Raw genomic sequence first — 9085 nt, forward strand, 5'->3', positions numbered from 1 at the left:
GCTGTTACGCAAAAACCGTGATAGAGTGAAGCCGCGGAAGTCGAAGTGTGAAGCGGCGAGGGTTCACTGTATATATATACACACACACACACACACACATATATATATATGAAACAGACAAGACCAAAGGACTTCCAGGCGTGACTGTAGAGATAAACACAGATCAAACTGGCAAGCTGTGCAAATCCTGAGATCAGACCAGTTCAAACCAGGTCACATTTTCACCATAGCTAAATAAAAACCACAGTTCTCATTATTCTGGAAGCTCCCATTAGAAGACTGCAGATGGATATGTTCAGTCCCTGAGTATAGGTGAATCCTGTCAAAGCCTAGGAAAGTTGAAGCCTGGGACACTCAGATAAAGGAAAATAAGACTCATAAGCTGTTTCTGTCTCAGAGGGTATGGGAGGGCTCTGCCATCCAGGAGGCCCAACTGGGATCTTGTTCATGTTCACGCTCAAGGATGTTCGGGTCTTTCTCACCTATGAGGTGAGTTCCCTGCAGGGGTTTGGTTCAGTTATCTTTGTGTAAATTCAATTGTGTCAATACAGAATAGCTTTCATAGCTAGATCAGGGTTTTCCAGCAAAAGTTCCACAGTAGAAAGTACTCCACGTGTGGACACCAGATTTCATCCTGAAGCGAACCCACATCCAATGACCGGGGAATCGAAAACCATAATCTGGTCAACAGCCATGGGGCCAAGATATGGGCTGACTGATGGAGCCTGTAGATTTTAGCATTCATGTCTGCCCATTTATCTTTCCCTGCAATGACAATCCAGTCCCTTTGGATTGTGATGTGAGTAACAGTATTGGCCAAATTTGCAATAGTTCATCATGATCTAGCAGGAAGTAAGAACCCATCCATGATCCGTGGTCCGATGGTTGTTTTGATGCGGCAACAGCATCACCAGGATGATTCTGTGTGGGATAACAAAAGCCTGTACCCCACCAGTGAATCTGGGCCCCTGCAAGTCTGGCATTCTTAGCTACCCAGTTACCAAGACCAGCAGATTCGCCATCACGAGGCCATAAACGCGAGTCAGGAGAAGGCTGTTTTCATAGAGCTCTACCATAAACACAGACACATTTGAACCCCCCAGGGAGAGAACGGCCAAGGCATTTTGTTGTGGTCACACAGCTTGCTGAAGAACCCGAGTGTCCCCCTAGAAGTTGTGATCTCTTGCCTGACTCATAATACCAAGGGGCTCCCTACTGGTTCTCTTGGTTCTGTGGTTGGGGTTCTGGCAAGTTGCTTTGCTGCGAGCAGAAACGCAGAGAAAAGAAGACAGCACTGCTAAAACACAAGTCTCCTGCTGTCTTTTCGGCTTTCCAGACTTAGCCAAGACTGCAGATGAAGTTAGAAAGGAAAGCCTCATAGTAGTGGAACTAAACGCAGTCTAAGAAGCCAGGCACCACTCTGTATACCGCCAATGATGCACTTAGCAGATCAGTTTCGTCCCCAACCATTCCTACACATTGTCTCTCATGGTTTGCACGCCCACAACACGACATCGCTTTCCCTGCTTCCTCTCAATGTTTCTTCTGTCTGTTCTGCCATCTTCCTGACCCCCTGAACTTTGTCCTTGGGTAAATGCTCCTCTTTTGATACTAAACGGTTGGTTATTTTAAGATGTGTATACCTCCCTTGCGGTATTGCTCCCAGTGTAGACTTCTCTATGGTTGGGTTGAAAACTGAGCCACAGGGGTGCATTCATTCCCAGACCTGAAGGATGATGAAGGACCGTATAGTCTCAGGGATTCAACTAGTTTCTCTACAACTCGAAGGGTTAGGAAAGAGGCCAGAACGGAGGAGGCGAGAAACACAGGGAGGAAGTGGGCTAAGTGATGTTGCTTTACGGGGATGGCAGTCAATGATATGAAGTACAATGTTGATGAGCTGTTAACTCGAAAACTGATCTGCTCTGTAAGCCATCACCCAATTCACAGAAAAAGTTTTCAAAAAGAAAGGTACAAAGAAATCAAAGGACACCTGGGGCTACCAACAACAAAAGAAGTTGGCCAAGGGCCTGATTTGGACTTTTATACGTAAGAACTGTGAGACAATAATTGTTTTAGAGCCTCCCTCTTGTGATGGGTGTGCTACAGCAGCACTGCAAAATGAAGGCAAATGCTCAGGATTCAGCCCTGCAATGGGAGTTTGTTTTGTTTTCAGGTTAGGTTTAGGGTTAGGGTTAGGATTTGGGTTAGGGTAAGTGTTAGGGTTAGGGTTTGTGTTAGGGTTAGTGTTAGGTTTAGGGTTAGGGTAAGTGTTAGGATTAGGGTCTGTGTTAGTGTTAGAGTTAGGGTTTGTGTTAGGGTTAGGGGTTAGGGGTTAGGGTTAGACTTAGGTTTAGGGTTCGCAATGGGAGGTTTTGTCAGCCAGCTGTCAGTATGGGAAAGGCTGCTCTCCCTAGGTAGGTACATCTTAGAACAACCTTTCAAACGTTGTAGCTCATGACCCAAGACAAGTACAGTGAACCCTCGTTTATCGCGGTTAATCGGTTCTAGACCCTACCGTGATAAATGAAATTCCGCGAAGTAGGATTCCTTATTTGTAAATCAAATATTTTCATAGTTAGAGCATAGAGGACATGAAAAAACACCCTTTAGTCACCATGACACTCGTATTACCCAATTTATTAAACGAAAAAGGGAAAATACAGTAAAACAGTTTGGACGTTACAATGATCATTTATTATATTATTTATGGCATCAAGCGTGTACAGTATGAGCCAATCAGTGGCAGTAATGACAGAGCATGCGCTGTTCCGCAAAAACCGCGATAGAGTGAAGCCGCCGAAGTCGAAGCGCGAAGTGGCGAGGGTTCACTGTATACATTTTATTTTGTGAATCCAAGAAACACAAAACAATACGCAATCGGAGCGCAAGCCTCACAAGACGACAGTTACCTTTACTACATAGGATGCCCTGCTGGTCTCTATTCCATCCCTTTAAAGAAGACAGCAGGGCATGACACTGATTTCACAACCCATGAATGGCCATTTGAAAACAAACGTCTAGCGGGGTGGGCGGCAGCCTCCCCATCTCATAGACATCGGGGACAAGGACGAGCGATCCTCGCCACGGCCGAACACATTTCGGTCACAGGAAAACGTAACCTTTTCTAGAATATGACCAGGGAGGCTCACAGGAGAGGCCTTTGTTTCTTTAGGCAAAATCAGCTACTGACATCTGGAAGGTTCCCGTCACAGTTAGATTTTAGGTCAAGGTGATGGTACCTGTGTGGAGGTAGGGGTTGGGCCCCTCTGCAAGCTGGGTGGTAGCCCTTTGATGCCTCCTAGGGCATGTAGGCTTTGGGCTTGTTCCTACGGAGGCTTCACCAAGACTGTGTCTGCCTCCAATATGTGGACTGGCAGTCCTGGAGCGTTTTCTGCACTCTGCCATGTTGGCACTGACCTTGAGGCCATGACACTCGGCACCCATCGGCCTATCAACTCCCTGCATCCAGACACACCTTTCTGTCTTATCAGTGTTCCAGTATGTGAATCTAAAGAGGGTTGAGACCCATGGAACTTAAATTGGACTGGGCTGGGGTGCTTTCTCAATATAAAATTACTTTTCAATATAAAATGCTTTCAGATACAGATATGAATGTCCCTGGTTTTGTTTCTCTAGACAACTCAGCCTGACACCGATTTTTAAAAAAATCATTTTATTGGGGGCTCACATAGCTCTTATCACAATCCACACATCCATTGTGCCAAGTACATTTGTACATATGTTGCCATCATCATTTTCAAAACATTTTCTTTCTGGTTGAACCCATGGCATCAGCTCCTCATTGCATCCCCTCCCCAACCCTCCCTCTCTCATGAACCCTTGATAATTTATAAAGTATTTTTTTCATGTCTTACACCGACTGCTGTCTCCCTTTACCCACTTTTCTGTTCTCTATCCCCCTGGGAGGGGGTTATACATAGATCATTGTGATCGGTTCCCCCTTTCTCCCCTCACCTCCCCCTTCCCCTCCATTATTGATCCTGAGGGGTTTATCTGTCCTGAATCCCTGTGTTTCCAGCTCTTATCTATACTAGTGTACATGCTCTCGTCTAGCCGAACTTGTAAGGTAGAACTGAGGTCATGATAGTTGGGAGTGGGGTGGGGGAGAAGCATTAAAGAACTTGAAGAAAATTGCATGTTTCATCAGTGCTATACTACACCATGACTGGCTCGTCTCTTCCTTGTGACCCTTCTGTTAGGGGGTGTCCAGTTGTCTATAGATGGGCTTTTCATCTCCACTCTCCACTCCCCCTCATTCACGTCGATATGATTTTTTGTTCTGGGTCTTTGATGCCTGATACCTGATCCCATCAGCACCTTATGATCAGATCACAAAGGCTGGTGTGCTTCTTCCATGTGGGCTTTGTTGCTTCTGAGCTAGATGACCACTTGTTCTTCAAGCCTGTAAGACCCCAGATGCCAGGCACCATCAGCTTTCTCCACCATATTTGCTTATGTATCCGCTTTGTCTTCAGTAATTGTGTTGGGAAGGTGAGCATCATGGAATGCCAGTTGAAGAGAAAAAAGTGTTCTCCCATTGAGGGAGAACTTGAGTAAAGGCCCAATGTCTGTCTGCCACCTTAATACTTAATAAATATATATGCATAGATCTATTTCCCTATCATCACCTATAAATATATTTACATATGTACATGCCTTTATTTAGACCTCTATAAAGGTCCTTTGCCTCCTATTTCTTTCCTCTATTTCCTTTTACTTTCCTCTTGTCCCACTATCATGTTTGGCCTCATTCAGGTTTCTGTCATTCCTCTCGGCTACGTTGTCCTTGATCAAGCGCCAGCAGGAATCCTACACCCTCCTTGCCATCAATTTTAGATCACTTGTTGTTCCCTTATCCCTGGGTTTGTTGACACCCCTTTTCCTTTCCCTCACCTCCCCCTCTCCTCTGTCCCCCTGGGACCATTAGTGCCGTTGTTTTCTCCTCGGGATTGTTTATCCCGCCTATCTTATCTAGATAGACATACAGAGACAATAATAAGCATAAAAACAAGACAGAGCAAAACATAACAACAAAAGAAAACAAAAACCCCACAACCACCACCACAACAAAACAAAACATAAAAAAGACAGAAAAAGGGCAAAGCCTATAAATAGTTCCAGATCTGTTTGTTGACCTTTAGGAGTGTTTTCTGGTCAGTCGAGTCTGATGGGGTGCTATGCCTTGGCCCCTATTTTTGGTATTTTCTGGGGACTTCATTGCTTTGCTCCCTTTACTACTCTGTTGCACACCCTCAGTGTTTTGCCCTGGTATGGTGGGATCAGAACAGGCATAATTCCCACTCTGTGTTGGCCCCCATAGCACTATGGGTCAGTGAGCGGCATCATCTTGTGGTGGGGCTGACCCTATGGTCCTCTCTGTGCTTTGGCTGCTCTGACGCAGAATATCATCTTCGGGGATTGGTGGGACAGGAAGTGTTCCATTCTCTCTCCTTCCCTCTTCATTTGCTCCTGATCAGAAGCATCCCTCGCCCTGAGCTGCAGCTTCAGTACTGTCCTCTGAAGTGCATTCTTCTGTGGGGAGGTGGTCCACATAGTTGGGACTGGGGCCAACCCTGCAGACCTCTCTGTTGGTTTGCTGCTTCATGCTGGTATGTTGCATTCACGCCTTGGAGCACTGGGTTGAAGTCTGGTCCCTTTTTCCCTGTGGAGGTATAAACAATACCCTCCCCTTGGGTGGGTTAGAGCCCTGTGCCTCTGCTACCCATGTCTTTTTTTTTTTTCTCCCTTTCCCCTCCTTTTAAGTTGACTGCTGCATGTATCCCTGGATTGGGTCCGGACCCTGCCATATTACCTGGACCTCACCCCAGGAATGTATGTATGTAGTAGATTTTCCCTTATGCCCCTTTTGCATTTTTTAAAGCTTACCTTAGTGGACTCATCCTAACCCAATCTTAACTATGACCTTCCACAAGGAGGAGGCCACTTTTGACTGCTGTAGGTCCATGGAATATTAAGAGTCTGGAGTTATGTTAGACAGGGATCTCTATAGAAACAAAACTAGAATGCTAATAATTATATATATATTTATATAGACAGATAACATAAGAAATAAAGTTAATCTATAAAGCAGTACAAATGGCTCAGTGCAACTCACTCCCGTGAGACAGTTGTGAGACACTGGCAGTCCTTCAAGTCTTGAGGGCTGCTGGGTAGTCCTCTGTAGAGCAATTCAGGCTACCCGGGCACAGGCAGCAAACAGCAAGGCAGGTCACCAACAGTCAGCCAGATGACAGGGTCCGACAGTCCCCAGCTCAAGAGATATAAATTCCAATGGTGTGGTGAAGCAGGTCTTGAAGGAACCTCAAATTACAGCGACACAGTCCACGGGTTAGGTGTCCCACAGGTAGTGTAGCTTGCAAGTGGAGGCACAGAACAAGCAAAGCAGCCGCACACTGTCCGATGACCAAAGAGCAAGAGACAAGAAAGTTGAGGCTCGCCGAGCCATTTCTCTCTCCGCCCTCCAATTCCATGTGTTCATTGGCCATGTTGGCACAATAAACGTAAACTATCTCAGGAGTCTTTATAAAGTTGATTCACGTCTAAAATTGCATCACATCTATGCTTAAGTAAAGTCTCTGTCCTATTGGGTTGCTATGAGTCAGAATTGGTTTGATGAGTGAGCTTCATCAACTATGAGAAATACATTTTTTGTTAGTTAAAGCCATCCAGGGTGGCATTTCTCTGATGGCAACAGCAGGTAACCAAGACATTGTGCAAAGTGACTGATGCATATTACTCCCATTAACTTGGAGAAACAACATGGCAGACCTGAGACTTCTCTATCCCTATACATGGTGAGGACAGGGCCACGGGAGTAGGATGCTTCCAGGGCACTTGGGTAAACCATCTGTATTTGTCTAATAAAATGCAAAAGTAACAGAATTCTGTCAACATGCTAAAAAAATCTTTGCTTACGTATTCATAATTGCTAGTTTTAGCTATTCCAAAGAGACCATAATGCTCTGGCAGGAAGTAAGTTAGAAACTTATAAGGCCCAAACTGCGAGCTGCGAAACAAAGAGAGCAACTGAGTCAGTGATGAACATACTGGACTCTTCAGCTTCCAAATCTCATTGTGACCTTCTGTGTCAGTCTGAGTTGGCTAAAGAAACAAATCTAGGGACACTCATGTGTGTGCAAGAGAGAACTTTCTATCAGAGAGTAATTGTATATTAAGAAAACATCCCAGCCCAGTCCAGATTAAGTCCACAAGTCCAATATCAGCCTATATGTCCAATACCAGTCTGTAAAGTCCTCTTCAGACTCACGCAACGCATGCACTGATGCCAAATGCACAAATATAACAGGCCAGTACATTGAACGTCTTGTGGATACGGTGGCAGTGGATGCATCTTAGCGCTGGCGTGGGTCCCCACGTGCCTCCTCCGACTCCAGGGCTCTGGCTGCCATCAGCATAGCTCCATGTGGCTTGTCAACAGGAATGTGAAGCAGAGTGGTCCTCCTCCCAGGAGAAAAAGAGGAAGTTCCCAGAATCCTCCTGGTGGGTGTTACTTGGTGACTCAATTGACAGGCTAGACACCATCCCTACATTCTATTTAGCAAGTTGACATGAAATTATGTAACTACCACACCGTTTATTGTGTCTATCCTTGTAAAGGCAGTGATGAAGAAGCTGTAGTTGATAGCCCTTTATGCTGTATTAGGTGTTCCCAAGTGGCACAAACAGCTAAGCACACTACTGCTAGAAGAAGGTTGGTGAGTCAAATACACCTGGATGCACCTTGGAAAAAAGGGCTGATCTGCTTCCAAAGGGTCACAGCCTGGAATACTCTATAGATCCTATTTACACTGGGACGGCCATGAGTGCTAATTGCCTTATAGCAACTGGTTTGGTTTTTATGCTTTACTATGATTCTCTGGGTGGTGAAAATAGGTAAACAGTGAAATTAAATGTTAAACTGACCGATCAAACCATTGGTCGGGATTTGAAGAGAAGAAAGTTCACAACCTTGTTACCTTTATGGAATGCAGTTCGCCTCTGCTCACATTGGTTGGCCAGGAGTCAGAATTGACTGGATGAAAGAGTTTCCCTCATTTCTAGTTATGCTTTACCTGTGCCTACAGATTTGAAGAGTATCTAGAACTATAAAACATCATACACATTAAGAATCTACTGCACGTTAGAGCTGAGCCTTATCACTCGGAGCCAGGGTGCACACGTGAGGGCCCACCCTCGGTGCACAAACATAGACTGCTTGGAAGTGGGCCCTTTGCAGTTGTGCCCCACAGCAGCAGCACTCTGAAAACATGGGTATAGTTTAATGTTTAAAAATGAAACCTCCAAGAACCACTGGTTTGTCCTATACATTCTTATCCACACTTGACTTAATCCATGGGACTGTGCGTTTTTCAGTAAGCACAGCATGTGGGGTAGGGGTGCTCTTTAATTAAAGCCGAGAGTTTAGCTCCAGCTCACCAGTTCCTGTTTGCAAGACTGAAGGGAAATGTGAGATTTAGGCTCATCACTAGTAAAACAGAAATGATGGCAAAACTTACCCCCTAGGAAATGTCATTTGCAGTCATACTGGGAGGCCATTTTGTGTACAGCTCTCCTCCTTCAAGGTTCAGCTCTGAGGTTGAGCATTGGGGATGGTCCATGGGCAGGATCAGAAAGATGCAGGTTGCAACAGTGGTTTATGCAAAGTAGTTAATGCAGAAAGTACGGTGTACCCAATCTCTATGACTCGCTCCAAGACCAGAGTGGGTAGAGTCTATCCAGAATTCCTTTTACTTGCTTCTAAATGTTTTTTTTAAACCACCATATATAGATAGCCATTAAATAATTTCTTGGAATAGAGGAAGTAACTAGGAGGCAAAGGACATTTATAGAGATCTAAATACAGGCATGTACATATGTAAATATATATATGATGGGGAAATAGATCTATGTACATATATTTATAGGTTTAGTATTAAGGAAACAGATGGACAGTGGGCTCCTACTCAAGTACTCCCTCAACACAAGAACACTTTGTCCTAACAATTCGGCAGTCTGAGATGCTCACCTTCCTGGCACGATC

At 45.0% G+C, this 9085-nt stretch overlaps 1 pseudogene; it reads right to left on the bottom strand.

Moving 5' to 3' along the window:
- LOC115869354 overlaps nucleotides 1-1085 on the bottom strand; it is a 7278-nt pseudogene extending 6193 nt beyond the window's left edge.
- Between the last annotated feature and the right edge of the window lie 8000 nt (nucleotides 1086-9085).

The sequence above is a fragment of the Echinops telfairi genome, unplaced genomic scaffold (assembly GCF_000313985.2).
Source record: "Echinops telfairi isolate 266 unplaced genomic scaffold, ASM31398v2 ScPeMD7_24;HRSCAF=84, whole genome shotgun sequence".
Classification (NCBI taxonomy): Eukaryota; Metazoa; Chordata; class Mammalia; order Afrosoricida; family Tenrecidae; genus Echinops; species Echinops telfairi.